The following is an 11,750-nucleotide window of genomic DNA, read 5'->3' as shown; positions in this document are numbered from 1 at the left end:
TCTGATTTGCTGATTATGATCATATTTTAATTTGATTGCCAAATCACTGATGCCCTTAACCCGTCGTCTGGCCCAATCCATATCTGTTGCATAGGGGCATGACTTGTTTCCCACAATAAATATTGTATGTGATTTGTCCAAACTAATTTAAAAGACACATTATTATTTGCTGCTGTAATTAGATGGCAAAAATATTTTTACAAAAAAAGGGATGGGGGCTTGCAATGCCTCTGAAGCACCCACTCCACATGCAATAAAACCAGAAATCAGCAGTATGGTTTTAATTAAGCAACATGATATTCCAGGGCCAAATAACCTGACAACTAATGGCAGATCTTACCTAAGGGCTGCAGGACTGCAGCCTGACCAGTAAAATCCATCATCTGCATGGACTGATTAGGAGTGGCTTCCCATTGAAAATGCTCCCTGCTAATCGCACCTGCACAGGCAGTCCCAGGGGGAGGTGTTTTCTCTAACTGGGACTGTCAGCCTGGACTGCATTTAGTAGAGAGAGCACTTACAATGGGCAACCACTCCCCAGAGGATACATGTAGGCAGGGCCGGCTTGAGGGGTAGCCGCACCCTGTGCCGGTTTGGTATAAAGCACCTACTAGTCTCGCGCGGCAAAGCCACGTATGACCGGAAATGTGTATGTTGCTTAATTACCAAAGGTCACACCCCCTAAGTGACATTTTTTTGGGGGGTGTGCCTGCATGGCATGCCTCCCGTGTAACATCAGGCTGGGGGCAAGCCCAGCACTCCGTCACTAGCTGGGATTCCCCCAGCCCTCTCCCAGCCCTCTCCCAGCACTAAATGGATGCTGCGCGCATGCGGTGGGAGTGTCCAACCTCCTGACCAGACCACCCACGGGACACTTCGGCCCATGGGTGGAACAGTGGGACAGTGCTGAAATCGGGATGTGGGGAGGGGTGCGCCCTCTATGGGGTGGCGCCCCTGTTCGACTGCACTGATCGAACACCCCAAGAGTCGGCCCTGCATGTAGGAGCCGCCACTGCTGACAACTCCTGTACCAGGTAGGGCAAAAACACACAATTGCCTCAAGAAGCTTAAGATCCTTGTCAAAATGGAAAAACATCAATCAGGAATTTTGGGCCTACAGCTAACATCTGGCAAGAGATCACTGTACAGTCACTTGTAGCATGCTCACTTTGCAGCAAACAGAGCACTGCAAGGGGATGGCTTCTGGCAAGATGTTCTTCCCCCCTGGCCAGGAATATGATCAACCTGGCCAGTGCTGGGGGATGGTTGTTCTGAGGTGGAGGACTGTGCGGCTGGTCCTGATGCTGCTGGTGGGCCAGGCAGTCTCTGGTAAAGAAGAGCAGAGTGCTCCAGCATGCTGGCAATGATGGCCTCAGTCTGCCTCTCCAGGAGTTTATTGTGTTGTACCAGTGACCTTGAAATCTTCCTGAACACAAACAGGAGGTCACTGGTGGAGAGGGGTGACACCAGGGCCTTAACTAGGAGGATGCGTGCAGTGCCACCACACAGAGCACAGGGGTCTATTGGGTGGCACCAGCACCGCCCAATGGTCCCTGCATCTGGCTAGCATTGTGCCTGAAATGGCACCCTGCAGCCAGTATCACTGCTGAAGTACAGCCCACCCGGCAATGTTGTTTTTCATGGTGGCTGGCGGCCCCGCCCCTTGGCATGATGTCATGACCTCACAACCACTGATGGTGGAAGTATTGAACTTGCTGCATCCCCCTCAAAATGAACCCCCGGAGAGTTAGGCTCCTCATCTGCTCATAGAAAAAAATAAAAAAATTATATTACATTTATTGCACACAAATTTCTCTTAAAACATTTCAACCAACATAATCAATTACTGTATACCAGCCACAGCATGCAGGGCTTATAAAGTAGGCTTGTATGATTTGCTGTGGGTGAGGCCTATCAATTCCTGCTCTTCCCCAGTATCAGATTTTCCATTGGGATCAACCTCAAGGACTGAGGGAAATGCCCCCATCACTCCCCGTAGCATAATTGAGCCACTTCCTTAGCTTTTGCTTCAGTCTGCTGCGTAAGTCCAACCATATGAACTGATAGATGTGAAAACTGTTGTCAAATATTATACAAGAGTGTTTGGAAAACCTCAGGTCCTCATATACAACACACAATGTCAACACATAGTGACATTTTTTGTGCAGGAGCACATTTGGACAATTTTTGTAAAAATCATGAATTGCTGTGCTTTCAGAAGAACAATATCATAGAATATGTTTAGTCATTTATAAAATCATCCATAAATTTATAGTGTCTAATATGATGTAAACATGAGGCTAGTCAACCAAAATTGCAAACCTAATACAGGTGTGTCCACATACAGCTAATCTCCTTGTACATTATACAACCCTTCTAGTTACTCCATGCCATAACACGATACGGCAGTGCGGGCATCCTTTTGTGCAACTTTTTCCATTAAAATTAGTCTTATTCGCAAAGTTATACAAATAAGATGCACAAGCAGCTTCTGATGATTAAAATGATATGCTGCATGCCTATATTCTCTGTGCGACTGCATGTGTATCTGCGTGCGAAATGCATTGTTACAGTGTCAGAGTGACATATCATAAGACGCATTTTAAGGGAAAGAGTTGCACGAAAACAATCTTGGCGCTACCGAGTCGCAGTTAGTTTCCGTGTTATGTGTAATGCGACTTGTAGCGCATGAAGGATAGATGTATGTGAACACATCTATATGCATTACTGCCAACTGTCTTATGCAGATCACTCTATGTTAATGGACACTAATGTTTTGGTAGCACACAATTATGGGCCCTTCAAAAACAGTCTGGTTTTTAGAGTTTTATTTCTGAAGAAAACATTACATTGTTTTGAGGTTCAGCCCTCACACACATTTATGTTAATTTCATGTGAAACATATCTTACTGTTTGCATAAACAGCAAGCTGTGTGCCCAGCGGGCACCTCCACATTGACTGCACCAGCAATCTCTTGCTAGTTCTTTGTCTTTTCTGTAGGTCCCAAACCCTGAGGACCATTATGGATTTTTTTCATTGCTTGTTGGACAAGGATCTTAAGCTCCTTTTGCTCTAATATGACTGCCATTGTTTGTGTGTGCTCCTCCTGCAGGAATGTCTTTGTGGCTTGACCCTGGAACCTCTCCATCATCTTCCACTGCACTGTTGTTTCCTGGATTTGGGTTGGTGGTGTCCTCATTTGAGTGGTTGTTTCAGGAGCATTGCAAGCTCCTTCTGGCTCCTCATATTGAAGATCTGCTCCAGGATTTCACACTAAGGATCCATTTTGCAGTGGAAGCTGGAATATGAGTTTTCCTGAAATGTATACCCGCTTTTGTGTATGTAAGAATGAGTATGCATGCAAGGCTATGCTCCGCGTAGGGAGGAGCTAATGGATTTATAAGGCCTACAGTATCTACTGATGGCTACAGCCTTTACAAGTTGACTTTGGAGGAGATTGTTTGAGTCAGATGGCTAATTTGTGTCTAAAATGTTTTCCATTTGCCATTTATACAGAGGTAAGTGACTTCAAGTGTGTGTATGTGTTTAATGGTATTTGATATGTTTGTGGAGTAGATTCTCATGGGCAACTATTCTGCTTTCAATGGGAAGTGAGTGTTAACTGTGTTCTTACATAGTATAAATAAATATAATGTAGAAAAATGTGAAGCCTTTACTGTGACAAAACAGTTGTTTTAAAAAACTATAGTCTTGAATGATGTACCTACAAATCTATGTCCAAATCTGCCATTTCTACTTCAGGGTCCATAGGGTATCCACAGGATACCTTGGGGTATAGATGATGACGTCAGGCATCGGGCACCATAGAGTTAAGTTTTCAGCCTCCCAGGATGCACTAGGGTCCCCCTCCTATACTCCGCCCCCGAGCCAAGGCATCTCAGTTTCGTTTGGTGCCCGGCCGGAGTCGGATGCACCTGTTCGAGGGGGGCTAAGAATAGCCCCTGAAGTTTCTTCAATGCAGCTGTGGCTGCACATCTGGAAGTACAGCATGAACAGTCAGTGCTGACGTCCATGCTGTCTTCCCTACACCCCCGCCGGTACCAGAACGCCGGTACCGATCCGGGGATGCTGGTAAGCATCTGGGGTCACAGCTAGCGGTGACCCCAAATGTTTGGGACCATGGCCGGATCCAAGGGGGCAGCAGGTAAGCAGCGGGGTCCTGTGGTGGGACCCTGCTGAAACATGGTCCAGAGTCCCCAGGCAGGGGGCTCCCTGGGGACTGGCTGCAGCGTGGAGCCAGGTACATAACCTGCGCTTCCACTACCCCCCTGGGACAGCGGACCATGGTTGAGCGGTAGCGCTGCGGCGTCCCGGGGGTTAATTGCAGGCCAGGGGAGCCCGCCTTCCCTGTAGCACAGCCGGCGCCTCCCCCGCTGCACACAGCCCTCTCTGCACTGTGCTGACTGGCCCTGTGGCAGCGCTCCTCCCCCAGGCCGGCCTCCTCTATGCTCCTCGGTGGCCATATTTACAAGCACATGGTGAACGCTGCTGGAAGCTTGGAAGTGGTGGCATCGCGGTCTGGGTCCCCCGGCATACCTCTCCTCCGTTTGGTTCAGGTCTGTGTATGCAGCGCTGTGTCCTACCAGGCTCTGTGTCTGCGTAGTTGATTATCAGCGCTGTTAGTGCAGGAATTGATTTTCTTTGCATTGTATGTGACTTCTGCTAGCGCTGCTGCCTGTACTTTCATTTTCTACTGTCAGCCTTTTCACTGTCCCTAATTTTTTCTGCTAAAGCCCTTGCGGTGCGGTGATTGCAGGGTGGTCTCACACTATACTACGAGTATCAGTGAGAGGGGTCACATACTTACCATCATGTCTGAGAGTGACTTTCCTCTCCAGCTTTTGTGTACTACGTGTATGGTACCTATAGTGGAGGGGGAAGGTAGCGCGGAGGGGCTATGTCGGCAGTGTTATTTATTGGCGCGGCCAATTACTCTCACGGTCCCTGGGAGCCACCCTGGGCTTGTTTCGCCAAAGCGCTTACAACCCTCGTGGGCCAGTTAGCTCCGCAGCCTCCGTTCTCACAGATGAGTTTGTCCCAGCAGTCGGTGGTGTCGTCACCCATGCAGGGATTCCCGAGACAATTGATGGTACCACACAGTCTCCCTATTTCCCCTCCCCAAGTCTCTCTGGAGCCTGTGTGGGTTAATTCTCTGACAAGTTCTGTACAGCACTTGTCTGACGTGTTACAAGGGGAGTCTGTGTTGAGGCCGCATAAGCGGTTGGTGGCGTCTCTGTCTGCTCCTTATGAGGATGACGACGTGACGTCTGATGATGGGGAGATTCTGGATCTTTCGGACCAGGAACCTCTCCGTACTAAAGAGTCGGACGCTAGGTCCAAGGTTTATATTCCTGGACTTATTCGGGCAGTCCGCACAGCTTTAGTGATTGAGGATGAAAATCCTCCGGTGTCAAAATCTAAATATGCCTTTTTTAAGGATATTAAGGGTGATGCCACAGTGTTTCCTCTTTCGGGTCAGTTAGTGGACCATTTAGATTAGGCATGGAAACATCCGGGCAAATGGTATCAGCCTCAGAGGCACTTGGCAGTGGCTTATCCGTTTGCGGATAATTATTATTCTAAGTGGGAATCCCCTCCACAGGTGGATTCCCATGTGACATGCCTAGTCCGCAGTGCCACATTGCCCATGCCCTCCATGTCTTCCTTGAAGGATGCTACGGACCGTAAGGTAGAGATTTGCCTAAAGTCCGTTTATTCCCTTGCTGGGGGGGGCAGCTATGGCCATTTGTTGGGTAGCTAGAGCTATGGAGTGCTGGGCTGATAATTTGGAGGCGTCTTTCGATTCCGACTGTTCGGCTGAACAGACTGAGTTGATAGGCAATCTCCGGGACTCGGCCACTTATATCAATGAGGCGGCCTTGGATATCAGTACCCTGGCGTCTCGGATTTCTTCGGCGACTGTTGCTGCTCGTCGCACCTTATGATTGCAATCTTGGAAGGCGGACGCTGATTCCAAGGAGGGCTTGGAAGCTTTGCCTTTCAATGGAGAAGTCCTCTTTGGTCCGGATCTGGACAAAATCATAGCCACGCTGGCGGCAGCCAAATCGGCATGTCTTCCATCTGCTGTGATTCCTTCTGGTTCAGGTACGTCGTCCTTTCGGCCTTACAGGGCCCAGGGTAGGCCTAAGGCACAGTCTTTTCCCAGACAGGCTGGCCCCAAAAAATCGGCCAAGCCCCGGAAACAGGCCTGGAGTACCAGACGTCCGGCCCCTAAGCCCAATGACAAGCCTGTGGCCTGACGGTCCGGGCCTCTCTTTGGGGGATCCCAAAGTGGGAGGCCACCTGCTGCAGTTCGCCCAGTGTTGGTCGGTTACCACGACAGACACTTGGGTTCTCGAGGTGGTTTCTCACGGGTATGCCCTCTTGGTGCAGAAACCCAATGGGTCGTATCATCCGATCCTCAACCTCAAAGCACTCAACAAGTCTTTGCGGGTGCTGAGGTTTCGGATGGAGACCCTACGGTCCATCATTCTGGTGCTGGAACATGGGGATTACATGGTGTCGTTGGACATACAGGACGCTTACCTGCATGTCCCTATTCTTTTACGCCATCAACAGTTCCTCAGGTTTGCAATCCGCAATGGCCATTTTCAGTTCCGGGCGTTACCTTTTGGGCTGGTGACAGCACCACGTGTGTTCACCAAGGTGATGGTGGTCATGGCGGCTTCCCTGCGGCTGCAGGGAGTCCGCATGTTACCGTACTTGGATGACCTTCTGTTGGTGGCAGGATCTCCAGAGCTCCTTCTACGCCACTTGGACCTGACCATTGCGGTACTGCAATGGCACGGCCGGTTGATAAACTGCCAGAAGTCCACCCTGATCCCGTCTCAGAGGAATCTGCACCTCGGAGCCTTATTGGACTCCGGACAGCAAAGGATCTTTGTGACGGGGAAAAAGATCTCTGCCTTGCAGTTGAGGGTGCGCAGTTGTCGGCAGAATCGGCGTGTGTCTCTGCACTCGGCGATGAGGTTACTGGGCTCCATGGTGTCGGTATTCGACATGGTGGAATATGCCCAGTTTCACTCCAGACCTCTGCAGCAATTGATCCTGTCCAAATGGAATGGACTGCCTCAGAGTCTAAAATCCCAGATGATGGTGCTCACTCCAGTGGTTCGCCTGTCCCTATCCTGGTGGTTACAGACGACCCATCTCAACAAGGGTTGTCCGTTCTGGGTGGCGAATTGGGTCCTGTTGACAACGTACGCCAGTCTGCGAGGCTGGGGAGCAGTCACGGGTCCACACTTGTTCCAGGGCAGGTGGACTTGGACCGAAACAGAGCTTCCAATAAACATCTTGGAGCTCCGCGTGGTATTCAATGCTCTCCAGCAGGCACCTCGGGTTCTCCAAGGTCACCCAGTGCAGGTCCAGTCGGACAACGCTACCACCGTGGCCTACATAAATCGGCAAGGAGGAACCTGAAGTCGGGCGGCTCTCATAGAGGTGTCCCGAATCCTGGTTTGGGCGGCGCGCAATCTCCCGGCCATATCAGCAGTCTTCATCCTGGGAGTCCTAAACTGGGAGGCGGACTTTCTCAGTCACCAGGACGTTCATCCAGGGGAATGGTCTCTGCACCAGGACGTCTTTCAACTTCTGGTGGACAGGTGGGGGCTTCCAGAGATCGACCTCATGGCGTCACGGCACAACAACAAGTTGCCGGTGTATGGGTCTCGCACAAGAGACGAAAAGGCATCTCTGGTGGATGCTCTGTCCGTCCGGTGGACGTTCCGGTTTGCTTATCTGTTTTCTCCGTTTTCCCTTCTTCCACGGGTAATCTGGAAATTCAAACAGGAAGGAGGGACGCTCCTGTTGATAGCTCCAGCGTGGCCCCGGAGGCACTGGTTCTCAGACCAGGGACTGTCCATGGACATTCCTCTGCGGTTGCTGTTACGTCTGGACCTCCTGTCACAGGGTCCTTGTCTTCACCCGGACCTGACTCGGCTGTCTTTGATGGCGTGGCTGTTGAGATGGCCATGTTAAGGTCCAGGGGGTTTTCCAGCTCTGTAGTGCAAACAATGCTAAGGGCTCGGAAACCATCCTCTGCAAGGATATACCATTGTGTGTGGCATACGTTCTTCCAGTGGTGTCGGCCGAGAGGTTATGCTCCTCAGGAGTTCCGTCTGTCTAGAGTATTAGCTTTCCTACAGGTGGGACTGGACCATGGGCTTCGCCTTGCGTCTCTGAAGGTGCAGGTGTCTGCCTTGTCCGTCTGGTTCCATCGTAGGATTGCTGCAATCCCTGATGTGCACACCTTTATGCAAGGTGTTCTCAGAATTCAGCCACCTTTTGTTCCACCGGTGGCGCCTTGGGATTTAGCTGTGGTCCTGAGGGCTCTCCAGGGACCGCCGTTTGAACCACTGGGCTCAGTAGACCTCAAATGGCTGACAGCTAAAACTATTTTCCTTCTGGCCACTGCTTCAGCCAGACATGTTTCTGACTTAGGGGCTCTCTCCTGTAGACCCCCTTTTCTGATTTTTCATAGGAACAGGACGGTGCTGCGCACTCATCCTGGTTTCCTTCCTAAAGATGTTTCCAGTTTTCACATCAACGAGGAAATCGTTGTGCCAGCTTTTAACTCACCTGATCTTTCAGTGGGTGAGGCCACTTTGGATGTTGTGCGGGCCTTAAAGATTTATGTTGACCGCACTTCTTCGTTTCGGAAGACTGACGCCTTGTTTGTCCTCTATGGCTTCCGTAAAAAGGGTTGGCCTGCTTCAAAGCAAACTTTGGTAGGTTGGATCCGTATGGCAATTTCAGAAGCTTATCTTCATGAAGGCCTGCCGGTTCCTTCCTCTGTGAGGGCTCATTCCACTAGGTCTGTGGGTCCTTCGTGGGCAGCTCGACATGGTGCCTCTGCAGTCCAGATCTGCAAGGCTGCCACGTGGTCCTCTGTCCACACCTTTGTGAGGTATTACGCATTTGACACCTTTGCCTCTCAGGATGCTTCCTTCGGGCGGCGGATTCTCCTTTCAGCACAGGAGCGTCCCCACCCTTGAAGGATACTGCTTTGGGACATCCCCAAGGTATCCTGTGGATACTCTATGGACACTGAAGTAGAAAATATGAGATATGGTAAGAACTTACCTTTGTGATCTCTATTTCTAGGAAGTCCATAGGGTTCCACAGGACTCCCGCCCTGTCGCACCTGTGCTGCAGATGGGCTTTGCTCTGGTCACCGGTTTTTCCATCTCCCTCTGGTGAGAATGTGATTCTTGTGTGTGTCCAGATCTTTTTTTTCTCTCTTCCTTCTCCTCCTCCGGCCCATGGCTTGGTACATAACGGAGATGCCTTGGCTCGGGGGCGGGGTATAGGAGGGGGACCTCAGTGCATCCTGGGAGGCTGAAAACTTAACTCTATGGTGCCCGATGCCTGACATCATCACCTATACCCCAAGGTATCCTGTGGAACCCTATGGACTTCGTAGAAATAGAGATAACAAAGGTAAGTTCTTACCATATCTCATATTTTTGTTGCAGTCCACTGTGCTCCAGACCTGTGTTCTCATGCAGATGAGTATATCAAACAATAATAGCAATGCAACTCCTATATAAACTAGAGATGTGCAGGCTCGGATCTTTCCAGCCAAATTTCAGATCTCAGAAAGAGGCAAAATGTCAGCTTTCATGGACAAACATAATTTTTCATGGACAAATGCAATATTCCAGTACTAAAAATATGGGCACCCATACATATTAGATTGCCTTCAAGAACTACAAATGGACCACATGCTAAAACTCTGATAGTCACCGGAAGTGACATCATCAAATTCAGAACGAACTTTACAAAGGGAACACCGGCTGATAATATACAGAGCACCGGAAATAAACGTCCACGAGGCACGCACTTAACAACAACTCAGCGGCATATTCATATAATAGCAACCCAGAAACACTATAAGAGTGACTTTTTCTCAAGTCCGATATCGCAGTATAACAGGAATTTAACTTATATTATATTACTAATAGATAAGATGAATGATACCATAGAATGTTTCTAATGGTTGATTAAATTACTTTTCCCTTTTTCCAAAAATGTGGATTGTTTACTTCTGGGTCAGTTTACCCATAAATAGCAGGCTCAGTGCAGATTAGTCCAAACAGCCCTGAGCAAGAGTCATAGAACTGGAAACATATTGGCAGCTGATTTGGACTAACCTGCTTCTGGATATAATAGGAGCCACCTGAGGACACCTGAGACGTGTGTGCTGGAAGAGAGAAGGAAAATTCTGTAGTCTCCCCATTTATGCTCACTTTTTTGCACCAATCTGGGTGCTCCATATGGTTGGTCTTCTGAAAAGACCAATACACGATACCAGGACATCTCCATTTTTTTCATCATTTGGAATTGAAAACATCATGGGAATTCCCTTTTTCTGTGACTGAGATTTATTAATTAAAGACAACATCTGAGAAAACTAGCAGCACCAAGAGTGTTTGGACAACTATACCCATATATATATATATATATATATATATATATATACTTTGTTTCTGGGTGCTGGTGGGCACCAATGTTTGGACACTAAGGCAGCTAAAGCTAAGTGCACCAGTACCTCTTTTCAGATATTTTATGTTAAAATTCTCTGCTCATGTGCCAACCTCATACCCTGAAAAATTCCTCACCTGTGCCCCCACCTCATCTTCTAAACAGTCCTTAGCCTGTGCCCTAGCCTTATCCCCTGAACAATCTCCAGGCCATTCCCTGAACAGTCTCCAGCTAATACCACCACCTCATCCCCTGAACAGTCTCCAGCCCATACCACCACCTCATCCTCTGAACAGTCCCCAGTTCGTGCCCCCACCTCATCCCCTGGATGTTAATTTACCCTGCCCCCATCTTCAACCCCTGCATCCACATTAGTGTGGGCTCCAGCACCATTTTTTGCCCATCCCCTGCTGGTTCACTTGTCCCCACCCCATTCCATAGGTGGCCAATGACAGCTCCAAATTTGGGGCAGAAGCTGCTGTGAGTGACATTGTGGGTGAAGTAGGAGGTAAAGAAAAAGTTTTTCTATATGTTGTTTTTTATCATTTAAACAGGTATGTATACTAATAGGTAGCACTGTTTGTTTCCTAATGCTTCCATGATTAATGGAGGAAAAAAAAGGTTTGTATTATTTCAATAACAGCATTAACAGGAATAGAGAAACATGTCTGTCTGTAAGTGTACAGTAAGCAATTTGCTCCAAAGTATACTGTAGAATTTTTGGTATGTTATGTGATGCTGTCACTCCAAAGCATAATTGTGTTTGTACTTTGTAGTAATGTTATTTTCCCATTTTTTTCTTTTTTTTATGTAGATGCTGATGTTGGGAGGCCACTATTTTGCCAGTCTGTGAGAGCCAAATTATTGTGAATGCAAGGCACCCTGAATTCAGTGCAAGATTCTATAGACAGACTGTTGAATCTATTTTATTAGGTTTTTTCTGTTTAAGTTCACATTTTACACATTTGTTATATGTTATTTTTTTTTCATAAAGTAAAGATTTTAAATTAAAATATAGTGCTTTATATTTCTCCATGTAAAAAAAACAAAAAATAAGGTTTGAGTATGTATAGATGCAGAAATAGATTTAGATTTGTTGATTGTAACAGATATATATATACTAGGGGTGAGCGGGTTCGGATTTCTGAAATCCGAACCCCCCCGAGCCCCCCCGATCCGAGGCCGATCCGAGTCAGGCTCGACTTTTCCCGCCTGACTCGGATCT

General features: G+C 48.3%; 1 long non-coding RNA gene across 1 annotated transcript in view; it reads left to right on the top strand.

Annotated features, from left to right (window-relative positions):
• LOC148505459 (uncharacterized) overlaps nucleotides 1-11,514 on the top strand; it is an 82,943-nt gene extending 71,429 nt beyond the window's left edge. Inside the window, exon 3 of the long non-coding RNA XR_015869897.1 lies at nucleotides 11,340-11,514. This is a non-coding gene — a long non-coding RNA (uncharacterized LOC148505459). The remainder of the gene's footprint in view (nucleotides 1-11,339) is intronic.
• The last annotated feature ends 236 nt before the right edge of the window (nucleotides 11,515-11,750 follow it).

The sequence above is a fragment of the Taudactylus pleione genome, unplaced genomic scaffold, assembly GCF_031769625.1.
Source record: "Taudactylus pleione unplaced genomic scaffold, aTauple2 ptg000454l, whole genome shotgun sequence".
In the NCBI taxonomy this organism is placed as follows: Eukaryota; Metazoa; Chordata; class Amphibia; order Anura; family Myobatrachidae; genus Taudactylus; species Taudactylus pleione.
The sequence above is the reverse complement of the archived record's forward strand: the minus strand, read 5'-3'. Positions and strand labels throughout refer to the sequence as shown.